This window comes from Festucalex cinctus, chromosome 10, assembly GCF_051991245.1.
Source record: "Festucalex cinctus isolate MCC-2025b chromosome 10, RoL_Fcin_1.0, whole genome shotgun sequence".
Lineage (NCBI taxonomy): Eukaryota > Metazoa > Chordata > Actinopteri > Syngnathiformes > Syngnathidae > Festucalex > Festucalex cinctus.
Genome location: NC_135420.1, coordinates 19,507,844 through 19,532,480, shown reverse-complemented (window position 1 = coordinate 19,532,480; position 24,637 = coordinate 19,507,844). Strand labels below are relative to the sequence as shown.

The 24,637-nt window shown below is 39.7% G+C and overlaps 1 protein-coding gene across 1 annotated transcript in view; it reads left to right on the top strand.

Moving 5' to 3' along the window:
- celf5a (cugbp, Elav-like family member 5a) overlaps nucleotides 1–24,637 on the top strand; it is a 276,124-nt gene that overhangs the window by 23,726 nt on the left and 227,761 nt on the right. The gene's annotated exons all lie outside the window — the stretch shown is intronic.

Here is a 24,637-nt window from a genome sequence, read left to right as displayed (position 1 = left end):
AATAAATTGTGATCTACTTTGGAGGTATTTGTATTGCAAATAAAGTTCTGCAGCATTGTTGTAACCTGCCCAATATTCAACTCTAGTAGCCAGAGGGACTCGGTGATGTTAGTGAAGTCTGCAAGGGAGCCACTGTAATAATTCCTCTTTTCTATGTGATGTATGATTCTTATAGGTGGCTTTGTGTTGCTCTGTATGACAGTGTGGCAACAGTGACAATGTGTAAACACAACCATTCTTCTCTTGTACGTGTGTGTGCATGCGAGTGGCGTGACGGCTGTCGTAGCGTGTTGATGTAATGTGCTGCTGCTGTGCTCCTTGGAAAACAGATGAATCCAAATACACATGCAACCCCCCCGGAGCGAAGAAGCGGCTAGAAATAGACTACAGCAGATATATGTTGAATCGTTGGTGCCGTCAAAATTAGAGATCGACCGATATGCTTTTTTCAGGGCCGATACCGATTCCGATTATCGGTAGTCAAGGAGGCAGATAACCGATATTTGAAGCCGATATTCATTTGCAGTAAAAGTTAAAATGTTGGCACCAAATTTTTGAATAATGCAAACCCTAACCGTTCTTTACAATTGATTCTCACACTGCACTTTTCATTTTACATCCTTCTATCTGCAATAAGACGTTGGTGGCGGGGGGAGTTAAATGTGGGGGCCAATGTGACATTACCTTTTATAGCATTTGGGATACTTGTAGTTTTATTCTATAAATGTTATATTTTTATATTTTGAAGTAATAGGAGGAACCCTGTCATTCAAAATGTGCATCAGCTGTGGCATTACTTATTACTACAGCAAAAAATAAATACAAAAAATTCCATGAGAAAAACTATTCATCCCTGAACACCATACAGTTCTTGTAGACCTTATTATGATTATTGTTATTGTTACCATATAGACAGTTTTGATAAGCTGAGGATCTTAAATCGAGAACAGCAATATCATGCTACTCCTCTCTACAAGAGAACTGTCAAAAGACACTTCATCATGTAGTTTAGTGCCACTTAGGATGCCCCAATCAACGCAGAAAAAGGTAGAGTAAAATAACTTGGTTATAATAATAGTAAGAATAACTTGGTTAAACAGACATTGTTGCGGTGGACCGCTGCCACTTTCTGCTGTTTAATGTGTTTTACACTTATAGACACGTGTGTGTATATGGGCCCACTATTCTCTCACTACTGTACTGTACTGTATCACTTCATGGCACAGATGTACTTGTCTAAATAATAACTGGGCTGCAACATTGCTAATTCACATTAACAAGCACTATCTTAGCTGTCCACATGAATAGTTACTAACACACGAGAAAGTTATACAACACACCAAACATGAGCTCATTATTCAAAGTATGATGCACGTAACGAAATTACATCACTGAACATTAATTGCAGCCGTGTACGGCCGTAGATGTTACATATTAGTGGCATCCATTGAGAGGATAATGTCCCAAATGACGGCAGACATGACGTGAAAAGAGAGACAAAACGAGCAAATAAGCACACTATACTTTAGTGCACTTCTCTACTAATGCCAAACATACGGAAGAGGACACGTTCGTGTAGTTAAACGGTGTTTGAGACACTTAATTTGTTACGGAGCGGACTTTAACGAGGTGCACAACGAGCTGTCAATCAAATCGACGTCGAAGCTTAAGGCACACAATGGCAAACCAGTGCGACAAATAAACACAATATAAAGTAACTAAACGCTATTTAGTGTCATTGTGGCATCTCACTGCATAATAACCGCTATGCAACAAGTAATGGACGTGACCCAGAATGCAATGTGTGCGTCACGAGAGGTAAATATAATGACATTACTCTACTCTTAACATGGAACTAGACAATATAATAATGACAACTGTTAATATTTGGAACCTTTCTAACAAACATTATTTACTTAATTAAGTGAAAATGTGTGTGATTCCCTCCCCGAGTAGTTCAAGTAGCGAATTAGCTACTGGGTGTTAGCCTACATGCTAAGCTGAACACACCACTGTTAGCTAGCGGGGATTCAATGCAAGGCAATGCAGCTCCATTCATATAGTGCATTTAATACACAACATAATTCAATGTGTTTAGCTTATCATGGTGAAACGATCGGCGGAGTCTCTTCTCTTTTAACTTACCTTCGAAGCATGTGTCTGTCGCGTTGTGTACGTGGGTGCGTGTGTGACCGGCTACTGTGATACAGGCATACACTACTGATTGGTTCTGGCTCTTGCACGGCTAACCAATCAAATGCTGCTATGGGCGTTACATTGCTGGAGTTGGACTCCATAACAGACAGAGACGCTCTGGGCTGCATTCGAAGCGAAAAGACGGAGTTTTAAATGGATCGCTCATATCGGCCGTCAGATTAATAAAACAGACCGATATCGATATGTACCAATATGTCAAATATCGGCCCCGATTATCGGCCCGACCGATTATCGGTCGATCTCTAGTCAAAATGTTGCAATATTTTCTCTCTGTCTCGCCAGTGCTTCTTTTGCTATGTGGCAAACACGCACTATATACACAGCCATACACAAGAGAATAGGCACATATTTAGAGAAGCCCTCTCCTGGGATTGGGCTTCCTGGTGTTTTTGAGGGAAAAAAAGGGAAGGATTTGTACTCAATGTCTGTCTTTGGAGAATAAACTACCTAATAATACATTAGATTAATAATTATTTGTGTCAAAATTAGTGAGTCAATTTTGAATTAATTTAAAGCAACTAATTTTTTTAAAAATGTGATAAATGCCCCTTACTTGCCCGTACTGGGGGAATTCCAGATGCAAGGCAGCCGACACCTCCACATAAAAATTTTGTAGTAATAAATTTAATAATAATTTATATATTTGTGGAGACTTGTGTCGTTAGATTTTGCAATTTAAATAACGTGCAGAATTTCACAAGTTACTTCATGTTAAAGATTAGATAGCTCTTAATATAAAATGCACTGAGCTGTTAACAATGTCTTACAAATGCAATTATGCCATCTTGTGGCAGAAAAATGCCTCAACACAAATCAATATTAAACTTGTTTTTTTACAGTACAGTACATTTTTTTTTATTTTAACTCAATTTTATGAAGTATGAAATTACTCTATCAATGACTAAAAGATGCAGCCCTATTTCTCTTAGTTTTAACATTTTTTTAACATAAAAGTGGGGACACTTTTATGTTAACAAGGGCATGAAAACTTAGAAAACATACGGTATTTTATTGTACATTTTATTGTACATGCACTTGGAACTAGAAGGGCAACAAATAGGGTGCATCCGTATTATACACGTTTTAGAAATCTGAAGCCACAAAAGATTGTCTTGGTTGTGTAATTTCACACTTAACAGGTGGGCAAGCGCTCCAGAGGCCCAACTATTTGTTTTGTATATGTCCATCCATCCATTTTCCTAACCACTCGTTCAATATTTGTATGCAAGAAATTGAAATGTTTTTGTAATATGTCCCCTTTAAACTAAGATGCTCCACATTTGAAGGAAGACTTCTTTTTTTTTTTCTTTTCTTTTTTTTTTTTTAAATATAAACGCCGACATGATCTCCTCCCCACCCTCCCCACACATGAAGCCACTTCACAGTGAGAAGTGTGCTATTTTTTCCGAGGTACAGGTTAGCAAAAGGGCTGAATTATTAATGTTTTTTGGTATTTTTAGCCCGTTTAACCTATTTCTGGTTGTGGCTGGAGACCGCTCGCCCATCTGTCTGTGAGATTCCATCATGTGACACTGCCGCGATCTGGGTTACGGAGTGGAACAGGCGCGGTGTGCGCTTTTTTGGACACGCACCTGCTACCTGTTGGATGAGTCCCGTTTTTGTTCATCAGCGGGTCCCTGTCCAGGTGTGCCACTGCCCGAGGGTAAAAAGAAGGAAAGAAAACCAAAGAGGATTGTGGACATGCTTGATAAACTCTGGCCTTGAACGGCAGCTTTGTGCGTGTGTGTCCTTGTGTGCGGAGGGAAAGAGAAATGATTAGCCTACAAAACACACACACAAACAGACAAGCCAGCAGATTAGCTGGCAGGCAAGCGTAACTCGGGAACAAGCAACTTCACGCAATAATGAAGGAAACATGTACACTTACAATCACGTGTCACCCATTCCGACTAATCGGGGCTGACATCTGACCTTGAGAGTGAGGGAAAAAAATACGAGGAGGAGGGGCACGTCACGTGGTCATGTTGACAGCTCCAAGTCATACACCTTCAGAGGCCAAAATAGCCGAGAGCGCGGCATGCGTCGTCGATCTGAGCTCGACTGAAATGGCACACTTACTGTGCAACCAGAGGGGGCTCATTTGTAAGGCAGATGCGGGCGCCTTTGGTGGGGCGCCTTGTCGAGGGCGTAAGGTATGCGTGTGCATGTTGGGGGGGGGGGTTTGCACAGCACGACAGCCAGCGATTGTCAGCAAAAAATCAAGACTAATGAAATACAGTACACATGGCTCGGGGGCACCAGAGGAGTGTGACTGACAGGAGGCGTGAGTGGAAAGAGCCTGAGGAAAAGCCTCCAATCTTGAAGTTCCAGCCCTCTTTCCCAACCCGGATAAGGGAAGCAGCGTGAGGCATAGGGCGGAGGAGAGGGACAATGTGCGTGTGTGTGTGAGGGTCCCCGGGGTATATGACACGGAATACAAGTGCATGGGGAGTGCTTCTGATGGGCCTGTTCATGTGGAAGTGGGTATTATCATTGCAGAGGAGGGCTGTCAGCAGCGCTCTCTCAGGGAGTCAATGTCAGGGCCGTCGCTCGCGGTGAAGGCTTCTGTCGTCTGCCCCGCAGGAGACCGGGACGCTGGCTTTTGCTGCTTCAGCTCAGATTGCAGCGAGCGCATCATGCACATTCAATATTTCCCTAACGGGACTCGGAAAGTTCTTTTCTTTCTTGTTTTTTTCGAAAATATTTTTCTTTTTCTTTCCATGTAGTGCTTTGCCTGTCCTGTCTCCTAATCCCAAGACAAACTCCACTATAATATAACCCTAACCCTTACCACTAAATCTAACTTTTTTTTTCTCTCCCAAATTAAAGGTATATACTTTACTGGTGAATAAAATGAACAGTGAGAGTAGCCTTTTCATTGAATCTGGCTCTCTTCACATTGAATTCAGAATGCGTTGTGTTCTTACCAATCTCCATGCATCTTAACTCAATCACTGCCAGCCATTTTCATTTGCTCCCAGCTGTTTTACTGGATTTTAACTGATTTTGCAAGGCCCACAGACTATTCTGTTCTATTGCTATAAAACGTGGAACCTACCAAAAGAAAGATTAGAGTCTCTTCTTTCATCAGGAAAAAAAAGTACATTTCTATCCGTTTCCGTTTTGCAGCAATTAGGATTAGAACATAGCTAAGTTTCATCAATATTCACATTTCTGGTGAAAACACTGACAAAAAGAGCTTGTTGCAACATGACCCTGGCTGATCTCCTCTGCGCTGCTGCCACCTGCTGGCCGTTTTTTTTTTTTTTTTCAATAACTACCATTCCTTTAAGTCCCTCTTCATGTCAGAAACTGCATCAAAGCCTTATATATGCACTTGCATTTAAAAAACAAAAAACAAAAAAAAAAGTTTGTGAGAGAGAAGGACACAGTATTAAAAAACGTTTTATGACAAATTTTTGGAATTTTGCTAGATAGCTAGTCGTGCTGGACTACAATTGCTCAACTTGCCATTGCAAATCAAGCATTTGGGACGCTGGCTCCCATCACTCAACTCAACTCGATATTTATAGAGCGCTGTTGTCTCAAGATAGAACCGAGGCGCAGCAGATACAATGAAAACAGCAGAGGCCCCAGAATTGAACCCTGTGGAACACCGTGCGTTCCATTATACATGAATATACATGAATTTATATTGCACATATTCGCCTGACCACTTTTTTGCTCAACATAGTTAGCATGCAGGGATTACAACAGAAATGAAATCACATGACATACCATCACTACAGCCACAAGTCAACTACTGAGCACACCAAATTCCCTGCAGCACAGATAAGCCAATCAATGTAGCGTGATCACCTGCAGCCAATGATGGCCAAGCGAATCCAATGCTCAAAGGTTAGTATTAGTGAGAAAACAACAAAATCAGACCTGCCGTCCATCACTTAATGGATACGCATGAATTATGTACAAGGAGTTCCTCCTGAATGACATACACAATGAATGTAGAAGCACTTACGCTATATCATAGAAAGGAGGAGTCAAGACTGCATTCCGAAAAGATTGACCTTTAGACATAAATGTTAAAAACTGACCCTGGTATTCAACACGGTTCAAATGGTCGAAAAGGCCATATTGTGCATAAAGGAAAAAAAAAAAAATCAGTATTTGTATGGACATGGCCTCAGAGCTTTCAAATCGGAAAGCAAGTCTTATGCCAACAGCTATAGCCCGAGGCCTTCAAACTATTCTCGTCTTGGCTGCATTGAGAAGCCGCTGTCAATAATTCAAACTAAAACAACATTCTTGCAGGCAGCGGGTTTACAATTGGGTAAAGTACAAAACCTACAGTATATCCGACTTAGCTGTTGTTGATCCTTATTGGCATTGCGTGTATACATCGGGGGACAACTCCAAGCAGAATTCCGCTTTCACAAGCATGCTAATGCTCAGTTTTCAATGCCGTTGCCAGGGAGGCATTAACCTGACAATACGCCTGTTATCTAAGAGGGAACTCTTGTGCCAGTTTTGAACGCGTCATATTGATGAAACTGGTTGACGGAAGCGCAGTTCATCATCTTAAAAAGCGTGTGTTCGGGAAATATCGATCAACCTGAATGTGCAGTGAGTGTGTCCGTATTTCTTTGCACACGGGCGCATGTGCGGATTTGGTTTTAGGTCGCACCTCCCTGCTGGGTTATTGCGCTTCCTCAAACAGGATGTTAGCTTGGATGAAGAGGCAAAATGGAAAAGAGGGAAGCTGTGGATTAGAGAAGGAGGGTAGTAGATAGGAAGAAATAGATGAAATATATTGGAATCAGTGAGTTGTGAAGATTAAAAAATGAGATGGAGACAGAGGGAAATGGAGAGTGGGAAGTATTGATGGAGGGCCCCGCCGCTTCATCGGAACATTTTTTTTTTCTCTCTCTCTCTCAACCTCTTCAATATGAATCAGGAGAAAAGTAGCACAGCTGTGGCCTGTCTTTCGGAGAATCCCACGGTGAAGTCCAAAGGCATCCCAGAGGTAATCATTATGTTGACAGTGTGGCGCTGACAAGCTGAATAGCATTGGAAGACTGGCTTCAAAAAAAAAAAAAAAAAAAAAGGATTAAAATCACATGGGGAGAATCAAAAAGAACAAAAGATTTGAGAAGCAATCATGCAGCTTTTATCTCTGCACGTCCTCGATAATACACGCTTTTTTTGGGAGGTTTGTTTTTGTTTTTCATTAAGAACCACAGCTCCGCTTTTGTCAATATATTATTGCATAGTTTTGCGGAAGGCTCCAAAACTTCATATTGTATAACTAAGGCAAAGAATTTACCTTTTTAATTATGCTGAACAACTCATACAGTATTGTGTAACACTTTATGTTGCCTTTTATGGAGAAACACACTATATTCCTCTTAAAGCTAGAAATACTGACCATAATAGTAATTGTGGGAATGCTTCAACATTATTGGTGGGCGGAGCCTTGTGTCACAGTTATCATCTGTGGGGTATTTAGATGAAGCAGAAGACGCAAAGTTATTTCACTGCTTGTCAGTATTTTCACTACGTCTCATACCTGCCATTTGTACTTACGGTTTGTTTTGGTACACGCTATTAGCATAAGCCAAATTTATAAAACCAAATCATTTATGTATAGTGATATGAGTAGGACGAAAGTCAAACAACAACATATTTTGTTATTGTAATCCGGATGTAATTTTTTGCTTGTGTTAAAAAAAAAAAAAAAAAAAAGAGAGATATGTTATTTATATTTATTTATTCATTTATTTATGTATTTTTTAATACATAAATAATAATAATAATAATAATAATAGAATTATTATTATTTAGGCTGCTGTGTTATTTTTCCCAATGTTTGATTAACAATTCTATCAAACTGTGACAGCATCGTTTATCTCATTTTTCTTAAATATCGACTTTCAAATATATATCAGCTTAATTAGAGGGGCTCATCTTGCACGGGCATGCTTTTATTGATATATATTTCTGAACGTGTACACTTTGGTGGCCCTCTTCCAAGTCCGGTCAGTCCGGCCTCTTGCTCTAACAACCTTTTTTTTTTTTTTTATCCTGCCAACTCCTTCCAAATCTTCACCGGTCTGACCATTTGACAGGCTTAAAGGTACCCTGCGGACATGCAGGTAACGAGTGCAGAGGTCTGTAAAGCAAAAAAAAAAAAAAGGTCTGATAAGTGGACTCTGTATTGCTTGTATGGCATGTTCTGACATAGTGCGCACTAAGCCATGAGCAGGTATGCTTAATATAGGAAACAATAATGGTTCCGGGGTTAAAAAATATGAGATTCTCCCCTCACATTCGTCGAGCCTTAAGGATGCACAACGCGTGTTTGTGAAAAATGTTGTGTATAAACAAAACCATGATTGTTGGCAGTTTCAAACCCTACTGGGAGCCATTAGCTGACTTTAGCCAAGATGAATAGGAAGTCATCAGCGGGCCAGTGGAAGTCTGTCATGTCCTCTGACACATCTAAAAGCACTTAGGCCGAGTTTGCTGAATGACCAGAATCTGGTAATGCCAGATTTATGATGGTGTCCATGTGCAGCGCGCAGCCCTGTGGGTATTGGCCGCCCTGCTATAGTTACACTGCCTTCACTTGATTTGATATTGGGGCAAAAGAAGAGAAAATAAGAGCTCTTTTCTTTTGCACTCTTGCTCTTTCCCTGACACTGCCGCACTGTTTTCTAACCTTATTGTAGATGCTCCGTAGTGAACTTGCTATGGCTTCCAGAAGTGGGACATACTGGACCATATAGATGCAAAAGATAAGGTTACATACAGTGCAGTATGAAAATTGGACCTAGCTTAATCGATTTTTTTTTTTTTTTTTTTTTTATAATTTGATGTTGTTGTGCTAGCTAGGTGCTAATATTAAACATTTTCCCCACTTTACTCAATGCAACTCACAAAAGAATTGTTCCCTCATCCAAACCGTGTAAGAAAGTTACTTTAATGGTACTATAATAACTAGAGCTGTCAAAACTAATCAACACGTAATGAATTATAAAATTAATCGACAACTATCTTAATAATTGAGTAATCGTTCGGAGCTATTTTTTTCATGTAAAATTGTTCAAATGCCCTGATTTCAGCATTTCAAAAACAATTGTTTACTTATTTCTGTAGTCATTCATGAAAGAATACTATGTTTAATGAAAATAAGGCATTTGAAAAAAACAGTTTTTACTTTGGAAAACAATCACCATATCGGTAGCATAGTACAACATCAAACCCATTTTTTAAAATCACTATACGGATATGAAGTACGAAATAAACACCAATCACTGTGTATTAATAAATAGCAATCAGGGGAAAAATGCCTTTGTAGTAAACTTTAATGCAAATTTAAAATGAATCTGATTAGTCGATTAATCAATTGAATAGCCGATAGATTAATCGATTCGAAAAATATTCACTAGTGACAGCACTACTGATAATGAATAATTATTAACTCATTGACTCCCAGCCATTTTCACTGAAGAAACCCCCTTTTGACAGATTTTGCAAGGCCCATGGAATATTGTGTTCTATTGCTATAAAAACAGGGAACCTACCAAAAGAAAGACTAGTTTTTTTCTTTCATCAGGGATCAGGGAAAAAAAAGTATATTTCTACCTGTGTCTGTTTTTGTAGCAATTAGCATTAGAATATAGCTAAGTTTCATCAATATTCACATTAAACATAAAACACTGGCAAACAGCTTGTTGCAACATGGCCCTGGCTAATCTCTTATACTCTGCTGCTATCTGCTGGCCGTGTTTTTAATAGCTACCATTGCTTTAAGCCACCTCTTCATGTCAGAAGCTGCATCAAAGCTTTGTGTATGCTATTGCATTAACAAAACAACAAACAAACGTGTAAACACGTTTCTGGGAGTGAATGACAAAGTATTAATAACGTTTTTACACGTTTTTGGACTTGAATGAGTTAATATAGTGATTTAAGTCACAAGTAACATTTTATTGGAGAGTTAACACACTTAGAATATTTCCTCTTGGCGGCCCGCCATTCCTATAAAGCACTGGGGGAAACCCTGTTGATTTCAAATGAGATAAAAAACAAACAAACAAACACTTATACAAACTTGAGTTGAGTTGAGTTTTGAGTAGAAACAACTAAGATGTAGCCTGTGATGAACATAACGTTTGACACAGGTGAGCCGAAGTCTTGCAAGATTTGCTGATTTGATGGCTTGAACTGCAGAATACGCGCCACAAACGGGCTATAAATGGGGACAATGACATATTGCGTGGCGGTTCCGTGTAGATCCGTCAGGCAGATAGAGTGATATCTCGCCATGTCAGATAAGACTTCGCACACAGCAGGTCAGCAGTCAGCACATTTCACAAGAAATCACTCGCGAGCGAGCCCGCTACCGCAGCACAACACCTCTTGAATAACGCCCCCCCCCATCTTTTGCCTCCCCAACGCTAAGTTGTGTTCTTTCAGAGTGGCAGCACCCAGCGCTTGTAAGACAAATCCTTTCTAATAGGACGCCCGGAGGAGTGTTGGAGCGGCGTGGTCGATACGGAGGGCCTTTGAAGCTGGCCCGTCTCTTTGTCTGCGTCCAACTAAAAAGACAAGCGAGGGGTCCCGCGGGGGACAAGCGTCGGGCTAAGTTTCTATTAACACTATCTACATCGCACCTAACGTGTCCCTGCGTTTGATGTGACAGATTAGGGGGAACCACAAAGGGTGTTGGACTAAGAAACATCCAAACACAGCAATTTAAAGATTTTAATACATCTATGTTTACATGCTTTGTCCCATCTGTCATAAAGATTTAGTCCTCTGATTTTTTTTTTTTTTTTTTTTTTTTAAACTTGCATGTTTTTCATTTTCCCTCCAACCCATAGAGTAGGTTGTTTGTGCAATTTCCAAGACAGACAGGCGGCATTCTCCATCTCCATTTGAATCCATCACACTGTTGTGGAACAGATGATGTGCCGCGTGTGTGCTTGACATCCTAAGTGCCGGCGTTTGGGTTCGACTAATGCATTTGCTCTGACAGCGCGCTGGATTGGATCGCTTAGTGTCACCATGTGAATTGCAAACGGAACAATGAGAAAATGCCCCCACCAAGCGGCGTCCTCTAAGTGAACGCTTTTCTCTCCGTAGCATGCGTCACGATGGCTGGACGAGCCGTTGTTATTATTTTTGATTTGTACGCGTTGTAATGATATCCTTCGCTTGACATATTGTGCCAATCATGTTCAAAACACAAAAGCCCTGTTGATTATTCACACCAAAACAACAGCGAGAGATAATTTATTCATCACTCTTTGCTACATCTATTTAAAATATAAAATAATTACCACCCATTACCCTGACAAACGATGTAAACAAAACAAAATAAAGTGCCCATAAACAACTTGAAAATATTGTTCAGGCACCTGAGCAAATACGAGACGCGGAAATGATTGACAGGTGAATAAATTCAACCGAACGGGTGACAGGGTAAGAGAACGAGGCTGATCTTAAATGCATGAGAATGATTGACACCTCAATAGTCATGCCTTCTGTCTTTGATTGGTTGTTTTTCTTTGGGCACGGTGGTTTCTTAAAAATTAAATTACATGTATGGAATGGGACAGTGAAGACAAAGTGATGTATTTTTTTAAAAGTGCAACTTCAGCATTCAATTAATAGTGTAAAAAAAAATACATATATATATATATATATATATGGAACTAGAAATTAGATGGATGGAAATTTGCAATTAATTTCATGCAATGTTAATAAAATATGATATATTGTGATATATAGGTCTTTATTAAAAAATGATCTGCCATTGTTTTTTGGGAGGATATTTTATCTATCAAAAGTACTAGTGGTATCAGTACTTGGTATTGGTGACTACTCATACTGGTATCAGTCTGAAAAAAAGTGATATTGAACATCCCGAAGTATGATTTATAATTTGGGCTCATAGAATAAAACACTGAAGTTGGACAGCAAACAACCCATTATGTAACATAAACAGCTATCAGAAGGAAGCGCGCTTATGAAACAGGGTGAAAAATGTGACATTTTGCTGCATGCTTTGAATAGCAGTGCGGATAATTATTCTTTTGACGTTTTTGACAGTGACATCAATTACCAATCTATAATATTGCCCTTGTACAGCAAGCGTGAACCGTCGCCGAGGCAAAGTGGACCCCGTGTGTTCCGGGTCTCTTAAGACCGCAGAGTTGCACCTCAGGGGCCCTTTTGTCCGTCACATCGGATCAAATTAAAGATCCTCGCCTCCAATAAAACGTCTTTGTTTGACCGCAGAACACAGTGGAAGCGTTATTTCCGATGGCCACCGGTTACAGAATGAAGGCGGCTTGACTCTCATGTTGAGAAAGTGTGGAAATGGCTTTTCCCCCCTCGAGTGGAATCTAATGCAATGCCTCTTGGCTTTGATGTGGACTATAAATATGAATGTACCAGAAGCTGCTGTTATTATTGTATAGATTTTTTTTTCTGCCCCCTTTGTGGGAGGTGTTTGTCAATGTTTATGGAGAGAAACACTGACACTGGGGCAATGGATGTTGGACTCAAGTTTCCTTCTGTTTGTTTAGCTTCTGTTGCGCCATGTTTATCACTCTGGTTGGGAAGTTATACTTCCTGTTTGTGTTCCCTTGATAGGAGCTCTTAGCTGAAGAAAGTATCAACCAATCATCGTCCCTTTGAGTCTCATCTGTGTGCGCAGATGTGAAGATGCAGACTGATAGCTTAGCCTCTCGCTAGCTAGCTAGTTGCCGGTAGTGGGTTTTCATTTTGTACTACCTACGGTACTAACTTTTTAATATTCAACTAGTCGCCCCACTATGGACTGCTTCACAGTTTACTTTTGTTTTCTCCTGTCACATTTTCTTTATTACCTCCATTTTGCGAGGTAAAGATCTGTCCAGTCATCCACGTCATTCACTGCAGACTGCTATCTCTCCAACTATTTTATATATTATTTATATTATGCCAATATTTTCAAGCAAGGAGTAGAAACTACCCATGCTGATGAGTTAAATCTACCAAGATATTGGTACCAGGTTATCAGTATAACTGTGGTTAAAATGGCTCCCAGCTTTAGTTCTAGCCTGCCCAAATCCAATCTTCTTCAACCCAATCTGTTAGTTCAAAAATAATAACCCCCCCCCCCCCCCCAATTTATTTATTTAATTATTTATTTATTGCTGTTACTCCTCAATATCCAATGTTCAACCCAATCTGCTATTTAAAAAATAATTAACCCAATCTTGGGTTAAATTTACGTAATCTGCTCAAAATCCACAGCTACCAGAGAGTAGGTTAGCAAAACAAGTTAAACAACCCAACATTTTTTATTTTTAGTGTGTTTGTTTTATTTATTACAGGAAATATGCATTTTTTTTTCACAATTTAAAACAATTCCAAAGTGTCTCAATAACTGTCTGTATTACAGATCATTTCATACCCTTTTTTTTTTTTTTTTGTCTCACTGTAATTGGGCTCTTTTGAAGGGGCGGTCCCGTTTTATTAAAAAAAAAAAAATCCACTGCTCACCTTGTCCCCTCTACTTTGGAACTAATGGCTTTTGTTACATTGGATCTGGAGTAGAACCATAGCTCCAAGTCAATGAGTGAGTTGATTAAAACATTTAATTTTCCCTTGTGGTAGCAGCACTTCATCACCAAGCTGCTGAATTACACTTACACAATTAATGTGCATTTGTGAATGTGGCAGGTTCATTGAAGACGATGTATGTGCCATGCGATTGACGGGCAACCAGTCCGGGGTGTACCATGCCTCTCGCCCATTACATTACCTGCCCTACAGTATTATTCAACAGCTTAGGAGGTTTCCACTGTATCGCGTACCATGGGATTTCACCACGGTTTCATTAGGAATCTCTTTGTAGTGGTTGTCTTTTAAAAAATGAATGAAATCAATACATTTCATCAGATTCCTCAGCGAGGTAGTAAAGCGGGCTGCTCGTTGCGGGAACGTGCGAAGCTTTTTCCGAGCGAAGGGTAACATGATGAGAGACGCGGCTGTCTTCTCAAGCATCTTGAGCTTCTCACCAGCCCACGCGCTCCCACGTCAAGGCCGTATATTTAGCAAGCTTCATTTCTTCTTCCGTGCGCCACGGTGCGAGAGGTACACGGGGGTTCTGAAATGTTTGTCTTTGTTCTCCTGGCAGAGTCTTCTGTATGTGTGGGCGTTCACAGTTTCTAGGAGCACCTCGGGAATACATCTCGACAGATGGAGGCTTTAACTGGAGTTGCAAACACAGGCGCGTACGTGCCTTTGCGGCGTGCTATTTTAATTTGTTTGTTGGTTTGCTTAAGTTTGCAAATAAGATGTTGCTTCTTAAGCTTCTTGCTCAAATATCCGTGACACCCCTAACTCTGAAAATGTGATCGTTTGTGATTTTATGCCTCATTCACTTCAGTCTGGCGGTTTAACAAAAACAAATTCCACTCCCGTGTTAGCTTTGCTGTCACTGCTGCTGTCCGTGGTGCTGAAACTGCCAGCAGCCGTTTCTTTTGCAGTGGGAGTTCAAGTTGTCGTGAATATGTTGAGGAAATATATGTCACGTGAGGTGCGGAGTTAGGACTCAAGCGCAGACAAGACAGGAGTTGGGAAATAGAGAGTCTGTATATGCAAAAATACAAAGTAACAACAGAGAGCATTGCTAGATTCTACGGAGCCCCAAAAATAATTTGCATTCCCTCTCAAAAATTTTGCGTTACATCGTAATGGTTGCGAGAGAACTCTTTTTTTTCTTTTTTTTTTTTTGTGAGGGGACACAATTAAAAAAAAAATAAAAAGAAAAAAAAAGATGTACTTCCGGGTCAACTTTGGTGTGACCAAAAGCGACGAAATCTTCATTGAATTTTATATGCTATGATGCCACCGCCTCTCACCCGCGCATTTGAGGCTACAGTAGCCAAACTGACACGGAAGTACATAAACACATAAAAATAAATAAATAAATAAATAAATAAATAAATAAAAGGGTGTCCACACGCTAAAAGCTTATCTTGCATTTATTGCGAGGGCACGTAAACATTTTCTTTCTCTATCATATCATATATCAATCTTTGCAAGAGAACGCAATTTTTTGCGAAGGAACATCAAGTATTTTTTTCGCGAGGGAACGCAAATTACCGGTATATATATATTTTTTCCCCTACGTAGGATTCAGATGGCCTCGAAGAAAACACATGACTAAACCTTGATTAATTAACAGCAATAAACAGCAATCCTATCTGGCAAAGTTCGCTGCCGCCATCTACCTCTCATATATCAAATATTTGCTTTCTCGGCAAAGAAAAAAAATGACCAGGTGATTACAAATATCTCATAAAAACTAATGTCAGATCACTCGTTAGTAGAGGTGCCACTGTATTTTGTGCAGTGAAGTTTTTGACATAAAGGCGTGGCCTGATATTTAAGAACTGCTGCATCCATGACTGAAAATGTTTAATATTGTCTTTTATGGGTGCTCGTGTTTTTTCCCACTTTCACATTCTGGAATTTGATTTAGTCCCGAGACTTGTCATTGGCCCCTGAAAATGGGCTAATTTCAGCAACACAAAAATAGGGTGTAAAGTGACACTGAAACTACTTTTTACTATAGCAAACATTGCTTTCAATCAGATTGTGTTCAACCTAACAGGTGTTTCACTGTATCAATTTGTCTACTGATTTAACAGCTGGCCTTGTGTAGTAGTGACAAGTGTGAGCGAGAGAGAGCGAGAAAGTGAAACAATATGCAACAGAAGAGCAGTGGCCCCACAATTTAGTACTTGCGACCCTGTGTGATGAAAAATGCACGCTAAAGAAATATATATATATATTTTTTTTTTTGCAAGGTAAAACAATTCTCACCGCTTTGGGGCCAATTCTGCCGCACATGATGACAACCATCCAGTCGCCTGCTTTTCCGTCTTTTGTCTCCAAACACATTTATTATGTGCTTTGACAGCCCCAGAAAAGAGTAATTGCTTTTCTGACCTGTAATTTTAGCTCAGCAAAATGCACACTTTTTTTTTTTTTTATGATTTATGTATTGCCCTGCTTCGGATTACCTCACGGGTTCGGCTTTAACACACTCTCGCATGGCAACAGATGTGCTTTTAGGTGGTTTAATGAGTGTTATGATGATAAAACATCATGCAAGCTCCCCATAGGACTGTAAATAGCAAAGGGATAGGCGGTTGGCAGTCTGAAGGCACAGTCCCATTTTCTACCCAAACATTCCTTCTCTGTCTTTTCTACATTGTTCCATCAGTCCCTCTCGAAGCCATTTTTCTCCCTCCGTCAGCAGCGGCGGCGCTCCTCTCGGGACAATGGGTGCTGGAGCGCCGCGGGCTTCCCTGGAGCCAGAGCGTAGCCTACAAACACTCGCTCTTGCGCCGCACAGTAGCGGGATTCTGTGTCAGTGGCTTGTTCTGGAATGATCTGTTCCTCTATTTAGGATATGGGAGACAGTTATGTTGAAACCAGTTAAGATGCAGAGGACGATTATAGTATGCGGACAAAGTACAGTGGAACCGCTACAAAACGGGTATAATTTGAAGTAAGAAAAATATTAGAGCTGTCAAACGATTACATTTTTTAATCATATTAATCACATTTTGAATTTTGATTTATCATGATTAATCACTGACTTAAAAAGGCTTTTTTTCCCCAACATATTTTGCCCGCTAAATTTGAAGCGCACCTGTTATGTGTTTATTTTTTCGACATTTAATGTTATGAGCACATCTTCAAAAAATTTATATCCACTGCACACGCTCATCCTGCTTTTTCTAATCAATTAATTATTTGCATCATTTAAAATGGGAAAAAAATGACCTATGGCATATGTAAACATTTATTAAATGCTTGACTTTAATGCATGTAGTTATGCTTATTGCTCAAACTCGAATGGCTTCCTTTAACGTAACCATCCGCTGTCGGCTAAAAAAGATAATCTGCGGTCAAAAGTAATAGTGTGATTAATCTGTGGCAATACAATGATTAATGCGATATTTTTTTGTGATTAATTAATTAGTTAACGCTTTAACTTTGACAGCACTAAAAAAATATACACTCTACTTCAAAAGTATTGGAACAACAAGGCCAATTCTTTTGTTCTTTTATTTGTTGTATACTAAATATCAATCACCAGACCATAACCGAGTAGAGCATGCTTTTTACCTCCTGAAGAAGAGACTAAAGGGAGAAAACGCCAAATACAAATAGGAACTGAAAGAGGCTGCAGTAAAGGCTTGGCAAATTATTCCAAATGAAAAATGCAACAATCTGGTGATGTCAATGGGGCTCAGGCAGTTATTTCAAGTAAAGATTATGTAACCACATATTGTCTGTTCCTATACTTTCTCACTTGAAAAGCGGGCGCTCCAAACACATGACATCTAGAAGCAAACACTATGAAATCAAAGATGGAGTTCTGTTTTTTTGTCTCCGAGTAATCTTTTGATCTGACACCCAAATGTTTGCAGTACATAACAAACACAACGGAATTGACCTAGCTGTTCCAATACTTTTGTGGGGGACTGTACCTCAAAAGTCAAGAGCTTTGAATTGCGTGCTGGGGAGGAAAACAGTGACGATAGCCGTAACCAACTGAAAAGAGACTTGCATTTTCTTCTCAATTTAAAATCACTCCCAGGTGTGTCTGTGCCGTGCTTTATAAAAACTACCCAAAGGATAAATAATTACAGCAAACTTGGCACCCCTTTTTTTTTTTTTTTTGTCTCACTGGTTTCTCCTTTCCAATGCAAAAAGCAAGCTCTCACAAATCCAGAATGGATTTTATTTTCCTTCATGAGAGCAGCACTTCATTATTATGCCACTGAATCACACTTGTGTGTATGTGACGCATGCAGAGGAAACCTCAGAGTCCGAGTCATTTGGTTTTAAGTACCGATACGGAGTGTTGATCCCATACCTCGGCAATATATTACAAAGAAAAAGAAGTGAAATAATGTGGATGCACTCCTCCTGGGTGCTTTTCCTCACAGGGTTCTTCTGTGCCCCGCCATGTTGTGGTTTAAAGTGTCTGTGGGTACGATCATGGGGATATGAATGTATGAAAGGTGCTATATAAATAAAGTTTGATTGATTGAGTGCCCTGCGATTGGCTCCGCCTACTGCCCGAAGCCGGCTGGGTTAAGTAAATGGATGACTGATTGATTGATTGAAAAAAAAAAAAAGAGCGCATCCAAATTCTCTTTTTATTTTTATTTATTTATTTTTTTTAAATTCAAATGAAGCTATCCCAACATGATAACTTTTTATTTGGCTGTCGGTAAGCAGTAGTTCAACTCAAGTAAAGTTTATTCTTGAAAAATCCAATCCTTCTTAGCTGATACCAATCTACTGAAAATCATATGATTTGCCCCGATTTACAATCACAATTGGATCAGGACAACTCAATCCAATTATTATTTTTTTTTTGTCTTGCCGAAATTAGCCTTTTTCGACTCATCTCATGCAAAAGAGATGCTCATCCCACCCACTCAGCTATGGAACCAATCCAGAGTACGTCTTTCATTACCATGGCAACTAGGGGCGGCTGCATGTTGAGTGTGAGTCCAAAAAAAGTCTGCAAACTTGCAATACAAAAATACATTTTGCATTATTTCAGTAGTTTTGTACTTGTTTGATGTCCAGGCACTTCAGACACAAAACTATTTGTATACAAGCAATTAAAAAGTCTTTTTTTTTTCCCCCTTCGAATGAAAGTTTTAGTCTTCTGTAAACTTTTTTTCCCATTGGGTGTTGGTGTGAAATTTTCTCCACTCATCCAGAAAATTGCTGAAGAATTGATTTTCAGAGGGGACACAAAATCAAATAAGAGGTGTTTCCTGATCTTTTTTGTCCATTCCGAGCGCAGCTGTGCTCAGAAGCCAAACAAATAGGTCACTGTTATGATAATGCGCTAAAAATAGTCATGTGTGGGTGGATGTGCAGGCCAGCGTGTTGCTCTGCTTGTGTGTGCGTGTCAGTCAGGGATGTTGCGTCTAATTTTAGGCTCCCGGGAGGAAGAGGAGAACAGGAGAGCGAAGGAGGAAAGAGATTATGGTTTAGCGTTTTTGCAATCATTTTCACTTGTATAGCGAGAGCTGAATTCAGCATTTATTGGCCAGCCAATGGACGGTAAATGATTATTAAAATGTCAAGGCTGGAACGTAAGCATGTGCTTTAAATAGTTTCTGAAAAGAATGAACGAAGACAGGACGGTTAATTTATTAATGTAAGTTTGCCAACCCTTTCTCCATCATCCCTGCGCATTATTTCAAGACGGGCTCGTTAAAGCTGACATTTGCATAAATAGGGCTGTTAGAAAAATAGCCGCATTTTGAATAGGTTTCCAATGAAACTTGTTCCATATAACTCGCCAAAATGTCTCCTGTATTTAATTTTTGTGCAGTGGCTTTTTTTTAGTCCCCCCCTCCCCGCTCGTATTGTGGCGCATTGGCTTGTGATGCGGAGAGACAGCGCTGTCCTTTTCAGTCAGTTGCTTTGCGCACAAACTTTACGCTCCATAAATGCCAGTATTCCTTTAGCTAAGTCGCGCCTTATGTCAGAGATTAGACCAAGCAGGAAATGTGCTTGGCTTGATACCTTTTGCTGGCAAGAACAACTTTGAATGAATTTAGGTCAGAAAGCTTTTGATACGTTTTATTGGATGAACAAAGGACGAAGAATCGACTAAAATAACCTCAAAACTTCACTTGAAATACTTCCTTGTTAATGAATAATTTGTGGCAGTATGTTCTGTGTGACTGTAATAAATGATGTGAAACAGCAAGAGTCGTCATTGACAATTGTTTGCAGTACTGTGAAACAGAACGTAACCAAGAACAACTTAACCAGGACAGGCACAACTGATCACATAATAAATAATGACTTTGACTTTACATTATGTGACTAATTTTCCAAACTGGTTGACCTTATTCCAAATAGCTGCAAACAATTGCAAATTTGTCGTCATACAGAGGTTGCTTTTTTTTTCATTATAATGCAGTTTCTCCGTTTTTGGCCTTACTTATGCTTTGGGAATACTCTGCTAAATGCTAATTTCTGTTAGCTTATCTAACTTGAGTCAGTATTCGATGCAGTCTTTTAAATTGTTGCCTATTTTCAGATTCAAATCAGTTTTTTATTCTACTCCAAGTAATACCAGAATTAAATAGAATATGAATAAATGAACGGTTTGTGGATCAGGATTAAGCCATTATCACCCCTGGTGTGCACAACTTGGTCACTGGGGGCAGTATAATGCAGTTGTGAAGACAACCAAAGAAGACATTAACAACTATTAGGGGCTCTGTTTGTGTTCAATTGCTTAACACTACTCCAACTGTCAAAGCTATTTGTTAGCCCGTTCTCATATCTCAAAGCATGCATTCACTTTAAACAGTATGTCTTAGAAATATATTTGAAAACTCATTTGCTCCCAAAAACGTATAAATACGTTCTTTAAAAAAAAAAAAAAAAAAATGTTTTAAGTGTCCCGAAGATGCAGCCTCTCAACTGCAAAAAATGGTTGCAGAAATGGTAGTTATTACACAAACGGCCAGCAGGTGGAAGCAGAGCAAAAGAGATCAACCAGGGCCATGTTGAAAAAAAGCTCAATTACTCACAATTCTAAATAGATTTGTTCAAATTTATTGAACTTAGCTATATTGTAATGTTAATTGCTGCAAAACGGAAATAGATAGACATATACTTTTTTTTCCCATGATGAAAGAAGAGACTTTAATCTTTATTTTGATAGGTTCCATGTTTTTATAGCAATAGGACGCAATATTCTGTGGGCCTTGCAAAATCCAGTAAAAGAGCCGGGAGCGAACGGGATTGCTTCTGTGAAAATGTCTGGGAGCGAATGAGTTAAGAAGAGTTTTTGACTGGTAAAACTATATAAAATAATTCATCAATATCAGATTGAATTAAAGTGAATCAAATAGAATTGGAAAAAAATGGGAATCGAATTGCACTGACTGAACTCTTGTGAATGGGAATTGAATCGATTGAGGAAATTAGAGTCGATACCCGCCCTACTAAAAAGAAAACAGAGCATTTGTGTTTCCTCAGTGGCTATTACGTTGACATTGCCACAGCAGCACAAAATACACAATACAAGCATGCGAGACGGTAAAGCAGGCACAAACTATATTTCCCATTGCTTAGTGCCCATGGACAACAAGTCTACAGTTGACTTTATTGCTCATCTTTAAGTCATCCTGCATTGTCAGCATCAAACATTGCTTTAAGCGCAAGAGTCTGACCAAGCATACATTAAGCTTTAACATCCTGTGGAGCGTCTGCGCTTTGTTCACGGCTCCGTTAGTCGGCCTCGCATGTTTCCACACAGACCTCATCGCATGAATAACGCCGGGAGGCTGCGCTCTTTGCTACGAAAAGCCATTCCTCTCTTGACCCAGCGGAGACAAACAGCCCACATAGATTTTTCCCAAATACCTGCTCAGCTACCTTGTTTTCGCTGAAGCAAAGAACAAGACCATTCATATTGTATCACCCGCTGATAATGCAGCCATTGCTCGGAGATGAAAAGGAAAAGTGCATTACTGTCACCGCGGCGGCTTTGAAAAGCAGCGGCGCTATTGAGACGAGGAAAATGGACGAGTAAGCAATGAAAAAGGCGGAAGGTAGTTTTATGAAAGTAGCAAGGCCGGAAAAGCCAAAATGGAGATGCCAGACAGTCATAAATTCCACAGTGTCCTGTAAAAAAATGATACTATTACTCGGTCACAGCCCCCTCGGAGATGCTATGGAGAAAATCAATGCGGAGAGACGTTTGTTGGTACAGACGATATGTTTTAAATCTGGGGAGCTAGGTTGGATGGGGCACAGTCTTAAAAATACAATGTCTACACGTTAAAGTGCTTCCTACTTGAAAATCGTTCTGAAAATGAAAACATCACCCCCAAGGAATTTGAAGATAAACTGAATACGTAAATTCTATTGTTAGTTTCATCAACAAAGCGGTACACACAATGCATTGAGGCTGTTTATTTTTCCCTTTAAAAATATTCAAAACATACTTGTTGAACTATTGTCTGACAGTTTAATTAGTTATAGGTTATGACTCATAAGTCGGGTTTGTTTGCATTAAGTTGCTGAGCGCCGTGCCAATCTCCGACCGCAACACAATCTATTGACAACTGCGTTTCCCATCATCCTTTGCCTAGACTCTAAGCCTCCCGCACACCTTTCAGCCTTTCACATCGCTGATTGATTCTCATTAAGTCACCTCTGATTGGCTTTTACCTCCACCGCGCTTCTCTTTTTAATTACCAGCAAAGGTTGCTTTACTTAATATACTCCTTCGCTCTGCACAGTATGTCATCTCATTATACCGCATGTCGCAACAGCGTGCCAATGTACAGCAGGACGTTTCGCTTTTAACGACCTTTGAGGTAATGCCGCCTTTGTGGACAGTGTGTCTCCAGTGTGTTCTCACCTCCCGTGCATGCTTCTAAAATAGATCTCTGTGTTTCTCCTTATGATTTGTTGTGTGCTTTCGCCTTTTCTGCTAAGTTGATGTCTTTGATAACGCAGCCCGGCTGTCGTATTTCATGATTAACTGCATTTTTTATGACAAGACATGCTCTTCAAATGCGTACTTTGTTGCTATGAATTAAGCAAATAGCGGCGGATCTGAGCGGATGCGTTCCTTGTGCATGCAATGTTTTGAGGAAGATTATTCTTATCCTTCATATAGTGTAAGTGGTCAAACTACTCACCATTTGACTCCAGTGAAGCATTTAAAGTCATAAAACGTTTAGGTTTGTGTAAAAAGCTAACCTTGCTCTAGCAAAATGAATTCTTGCGGTATTTTTGAGTTCACAAACTCAGGAGAATACATCTTGTACCGCTCCTCCAGACAACTGCCGTTCTCGAACCACTGGTGGTTCGGACCAATCACAGAGCGACATTGTGTTTGGGGGCGGGATATGCAACTGTGACGAAACCAGGAAGCCAGTGCCGACGCCGCAGCTAACAAACAAACCTGACATGGACGAATGGACGCTACAATTCTGTTCTCGCAGAATTACTCACGGTTACCTTGTTGAATGTTGAACAGCGAGAGGTGCTTCGAGCATTTCTAGCTGGTACGATGTTTGTGCTTTCCCCCCCCCTTCGACATGAACGGAGATGATATTTTGAAATTTTCACCCGTGGCCGTGATTGGTTAAGACAAACGTGTAGAATGTCCAATCAGCTCGAATTATTGTACAGAATGTCCCGCCTTTTCCCGACGAAATTACTGTGGAGCGGGCTATTGTCAGGTTAGTAAAAACCAGTATAGTCATAAAATGATACTTTAAAAAACAAGGGAGTCTTAGGAATATTTTTACTTCCCCTATTGTGGTGGAGCTTCAAATTGTCCAACTTCTGGGACATTCAACAAAAGTGATTCACTAAAAGAAGGTGCATAAAAACCAATACTTTAGATAAATAGCTAGATAGATGGTCAACTTCAGTAGCGAGACGTCAGAATAGATAGATGTAGCTAGCTAGCTAGCTACAGTGGCTAGCTGTCTAGATAGATAGATAGATAGATAGCCATCTATCTACGGTATAAATCTGTTTTGATTGATACAGTACAGTAACTAGCTATCAAGCTAGTTGTATAGATAGAAAGATAGATAGACAGATAGATAGACAGACATCTATCTATGGTATAAATCTGTCTCGGTTGAAAGCTTAGCTAGCTACAGTAACTAGATATCAACAGTAGCTAGCTAGTTGTCTAGATAGATAGATGGATAGATAGCCATCTATCCACAGTATAAATCTGTCTCGATTGATAGCTTAGCTAGCTATCTAGCTAGCTAAGCTACAGTAACTAGCTATCAACAGTAGCTAGTTATCTAGATAGATAGATAGATAGATAGATACTTTGTGTTCACACCATTCAAGTAGACCATATTTATCTTGTTTTTAGTGTTATGATATGATCTCTTTTGCTCACTCTCCAGCTGTGTCCCTCTCCCTCTCGGGACTTATGACCTCACTGTGGGTTTGTGGAAAATGCTGTTGAGCTAAAAGACTCCCTGGAGCCTTGAAGGAAACATAGGCAGGAAGCATTCGAACAAGTAAAATATTGACGTGCCCATGCTTTAGTCCGTCTGACCTGGATTCATTCCAGGAAGCGTGGAGAAGTGTCATTTTGTATGGCCAAATAATTCGAGAAAATGATGCCTCAACAATAGGCAAATAAAATTTGGAGTTTAAACCAACATAATGTGTGATGGAACCAAATATCGTAAAATGACCTCTATGTGATAGCCAACTACATAATGTCAGTTTAGCTTTTATATTTGGATATTTTTTTTTATTTTTCCTTTATTTTTTAAGCTTTTGTGTAAAAAGCAACCTTAGAAGGGCACCACTTTGGAGTTTCCATGTAGTCTGGATG